Genomic DNA, 5,367 nt, shown 5'->3' with positions numbered 1-5,367 from the left:
GCATGGGTACCAGTCAGGCAGCTCTGATATTAGCCACGCTTGAATGGTGTTTTTTATGTGCCACCAGCATGGGAGCCAGTCAGGCAGCTCTGACATTAGTCACGCTTGAATGGTTTTTTTTATGTGCCACCAGCATGGGTACCAGTCAGGCAGCTCTGACATTAGCCACGCGTGAATGGTGTTTTTTATGTGCCACCAGCATGGGTACCAGTCAGGCAGTTCTGACATTAGCCACGCTTGAATGGTGTTTTTTATGTGCCACCAGCATGGGAGCCAGTCAGGCAGCTCTGACATTAGCCACGCTTGAATGGTGTTTTTTACGTGCCACCAGCATGGGTACCAGTCAGGTGGCACTGGCATTGGCCATGACTACGATTTCATTCAGTTCAAAAGGTCTTCACAGGCATGGTATATTGGCCAGCGATTGATAGGGGGCTTTTAAAAGGGCCAGTTATGTGACACTGGCACTTATCATTGCCTCTGTGAGGTCCAACGTTTGAAGGTCGTGCTTCACCACCTCATTCCATGTCTACCTCTTCCACAGGTTCCCTCCACTATTAGGGTGTGACACTTCTTCACACAGCTGTCCTCATCCATATGCGTCACATGACCATACCAGCACATTCGTCTCTCTTGCATACCACATCTGATGCTTCTTATGTCTAACCTTTTTCTCAAGATGCTTACACTCTGTCGTACATACACACAAACACTACACATCCAGCGTTGCATATATTTGCTTCATTTCTTTCAAGCCTACACATGTCCACAGCAGTCACAGCTCATGTTTCACTGCCATGTTGCATGGCTGTTTGCACACAGGCATCATACAGTCTGCCTTTTACTCTGAGCGAGAGCCCTTTGTTACCAGCAATGAGAAGCCCTTTGTTATCAGCAGAGGTGGGAATATTAAGATGATACTTATATACCAAGGTTTGTAATTTGTGACCTGAAAAACATGAAACTCCACAAAATTGTCCAACCCCAGAGAGGAGGTTATGTCATTGTGGTCTGTTTCGGTCCTGTTGATGGTGAGGGTCACCAAGATATAAATGGAAATTGAGGACACAGATCAAAACCCTGGGCAGTTGGTCAAACAAATTATTGATTGAGGAAAATTCTTCCAAATTAATGATTTTTGTGATGCAAAGGAGCTAATTGTCTTTTCCCTTTGACTTGTTTCAGTCACTGAACTGTGGCCATGCTGGGGCACCACCTTGAAAAGTTTAGTCAGGCAAATTGGCCCCAGTGCTTATTTTTGTAAGCTTGGTACTTATTCTATCAGTCTCTTTTGCTGAACCACCAGGTTACTAGGGCATAAACAAACCAACACTGGTTGTCAAGCAGTGACGGAGAACATATACAAACAAACACACACACACAAGTTCAATCCCAGGCTGGGACTTGGAAAATAATATCAACAGAAAGATAACATCAGCAACATATCTTAGAAATGAGAACAGTGTACCTCAGAACACCTGATGAAGGCTGGAGAATATATCAGCTGAAATGTTGTGATAACAACACACAAAGTGAGGATACCTATCTGTCCATTGTAAATAACCATCATCATCATCATTTAATGTCCATCTTGCACGCACGCATGGGTAGGACGTTTGACAGGACCTGGCCAGGTAGAAGACTTACCCCAGGCTACTGTGCCTGTTTTGGCTATGTGTTTACGGCTGGATGCCTTTCCTGACACCAACTATGCTGCAGAGTATGTATGTATCTACAAGCATATGTGTTTATCTGTGTGTGCATATGTATACATATATATATATATTGTTGTGTCTAGGGTGAATCATTATGCCAATATTATTGACACATGCACTGCATGTGTTAATAATATTTGACTCTCCCTAGACACAACAAAATTTGTTTCAACACATGAATTCACATAAAGAATCTTGTAAACCAGATACAGAAACGAAGTGTGTGTGTGTGTGTGGGGGGGGGGTCTGGGTGTAAAGAAACATCTTGTACAGTTGTGAGGATTTGTATGCTGAAGGTTTTTTTGCACAGTAACCAGACAAGACAAGCATTATCAATTAGGGTTAAGTGCTTGCTGTGTGTGTGTGTGTGCTTGTGTGTATGTGTGCTTGTGTGTGTGTGTGTTTGTGTGTGCTTGTGTGTGTGTGTGGGTGTAAAGAAACATCTTGTACAGTTGTGAGGATTTGTGTTGAAGGTTATGTACAATAACCAGACAAGACCAGCATTATCAATTTGGGTTAAGTGCTTTCTGTGTATGTGTAGGTGTGTGTGTGTGTGTGTGTGTATACAGAGATATACATACATATATATATATAAACATAGAAATATCTATACATAATTTAAATATCGTAGATGATCTACTTCAAGCATAATGGATGTCCACATAATGGTTATCCTTATTATATGTGTGTATATATACATACATACATACATATATATATATATATATATATATATATATATATAAAATCAAAAAAAGCAACATGAATTTTAAAGGTTATTGCAGTAACGCACGTTTCATGCAACTCCATTTATTTAAGTAATGCGAGCATTACATTAAATGTAAAATGCAGGGCAATCTTCAGCTGGACAAGGATATAGAAAATTTACTGAAAATTTACTTTCAGCAGAATGGACATATTACTATTGTGGCAACATTTAAAATCTAAGTGGGAAAGGCTATTTAGCCTGCTAGCCTTGGATATGTCAAGATGGTTTTTTTATGTATTCTTCTTTCCCACTTAGATTTTAAATGTTGCTACAATAGTAATATGTCCTTTCTGCTGAAAGTAAACTTTCAGTAAATTTTCCCTATCCTTGTGCAGCTGAGGATTGCTCTGCATTTTGCATTTAATGTAATGCTCGCATTACTTAAATAAATGGAGTTGCATGAAACGTGCGTTACTGCAATAACCTTTAAAATTCATGTTGCTTTTTTTGATTTTTGATCACTTTGTTTTTGGAATTGTTTGGATAATACCATACTGTATTCTGGTGCCTAAACTTAAGTGCCACATACAATTTTGAACCTATATATATATATATATACATGTATACATACATATATATATATACACACAGCCACACACATAGAAAGTAGTAAATCTCCTTCAGTTTTGAATGTGTGTGCTGACTTCAGTCAAGTGTTGTTGTTTTAAGAATAACTTTATCTCGTGATGACCTGAAAAATACTGGAACCTATTTAAACTGTTCATGCAGTCTTGTCTTTATCTGTGTCTGAAGTTTTAAGTTTAGATTCTGAATTGATTTACGGGTGTTTCTCACAGTGACATTCACAACAGTGGTGGTGGTGGTGGTGGCGGCGGCGGCGGTGGTGGTGGTGATAAGACTGCCATGTTTGATGGCATATAAAATGTACTTTTTTCTCCAAAAAATTCATCACAGGCCCTAACTGCAAACTTTGATCAATGTTGAATGCTTTATTGTACTAAAAACATTTTCTCCTGGATATCTGCTGCTGATGTTGGGGTGTTTCTAATATGATGCCCATGTGTCTTTTATATCATTAAATGTGCTATGTTATCTAAAATGTATTTCATATCGTATAAGGATAAATGGGTGAAATTTGAGGGAGTTGCTATTTCTAGCAGATCAGATGACCATGACAAAGCTCCATCTAGTGTTTTGTTGTTGTTGTTTAGCCCCTGGTCGTCCTAGTCAAGCCAATCTGATCAAAGGCATTCTGTAATCTAGCCTGGATTACGTTAATTAAATGAGTCTTTTCCAAGACAGTAGGAGATGATTTACAGGAGATTTGACTGCCATTTCTAGCAGGTTATGTAACCACATAGATCAGTGGTATCCAACATTTCTGTGACCACCTCACCCTATGTTGTCATCAGCATCATCATTGTCATTTTAAAAGTCCACTTTTCCATACTTGCGTGGGCCAGACAGAATTTGTTGAGGTAGATTTTCTGGGGCCAGATGGTCTCCCTTCTTCAACTCTCACCTGTTTCCAGGTAAGCTAATATCTGTCCATGACCAAATCTGTCTTGGAAGGTTAAAAACAAAGGATACTGCCTGCATGATGGTGACACCCATGACTATCATGTGATGTCAAGGCAATGAGTCAGTAATACATGCATACACACACACACATTCATATACATATGTATGTATGCACACACACACATACACATTCATATGTGTGTGTGTATGTGTATATATTATACCATATGTTACATATATATTATATCATACCTTGATACTGTGTGGACTAAGATCCCCGTTGACAGGCTGCTGGTATTTATAGAGTGTTAAGCATTTTCCGTATGCTTATTAAGGACTCCTTCATAGAGTAAATGCTGCATTTGTTAAGTATATAAACAATTAGGCTGCTTGTTTCTCTGGAGACTTGTCAGAATGATGTAGACGCCTATGATGAGAACCCAATAAGGTTAAAAAATCAATTAAGATTGTTCACCATTTCTTCAGTATGTGAAGAAATGGCTAAAATTTTCCCTGTTTATAATTATACCATATGTTATGCATATGTGTAATAGACATTCAACAAGCTTCTTTTGGTTTCTGTTTATTTAATCTACTCACAAGGTTTTGGTTGGCCCAGAGCTATTGCAGAAAACACTTTCCCAAGATACCATGCAATGGAACTGAACCCCAAACCATTTGGTTGGGAAGTAAACTTGTTACCACACAGCCACACCTGTGCCTCTTTATCCCACCTCTCTATGCTTAAGGCGCACAACATGATTGCATTGATCCCATAGCTCCAGAGTAAAACTGGTGATCCTCCTGCATGACCAAGGAACAGCAATTTCTTTTCTGTAACGGCTCACATTTGAGTTTCTTTTTTGACGTTTGCTCTCATCTTATATCGGCATGGTTTTGTGGTTAAGAAACTCACTTTGCAACCAAGTCGTTTGTGGGGTTCAGTTCCACAGCATGGCACCTTAGATGGAAATTGTAAGGAAGCCTGGTGTATGTATATATATTCATGTGTGTGTGATTGTCCTCCCACTGTTTGACAACTGGTGTTGGTTTGTTTACATCTCTGCAAAAGAAACTGATGAAATAAGCAGATTTCAACAAAGTCCTGGAGCCAATTTGTTCAGCTAAACCTTTGAAGGTGGTGCCCCAGCATGGCCACAGACTCATGACTGAAAGTAGCCAAAAGATAATAAAAGTATCCTTACCTCTCCCTCTTTCCATCACTGGCAATGATTATCTAAGCTAAAACCAAAGCACAAACCATGACACTAAATGCTTTCTGAACACAATGACCCACAAAGACATCACCATCATTTAACATCAGTGTTCTTGCTGGCATGGGTTGGACAATTTGACCAGAGCTGGCAAAGCCAGAGGACTGCACCAGACCCCCCCCCCCCC

The 5,367-nt window shown here is 39.6% G+C and overlaps 1 protein-coding gene across 2 annotated transcripts in view; it reads left to right on the top strand.

Moving 5' to 3' along the window:
- LOC106873643 (cathepsin B) overlaps positions 1-5,367 on the top strand; it is a 35,103-nt gene that overhangs the window by 20,208 nt on the left and 9,528 nt on the right. The gene's annotated exons all lie outside the window — the stretch shown is intronic.

This window comes from Octopus bimaculoides, chromosome 4 (genome assembly GCF_001194135.2).
Source record: "Octopus bimaculoides isolate UCB-OBI-ISO-001 chromosome 4, ASM119413v2, whole genome shotgun sequence".
Taxonomy (NCBI): Eukaryota; Metazoa; Mollusca; class Cephalopoda; order Octopoda; family Octopodidae; genus Octopus; species Octopus bimaculoides.
This window is presented reverse-complemented; position numbering and strand designations above follow the sequence as displayed.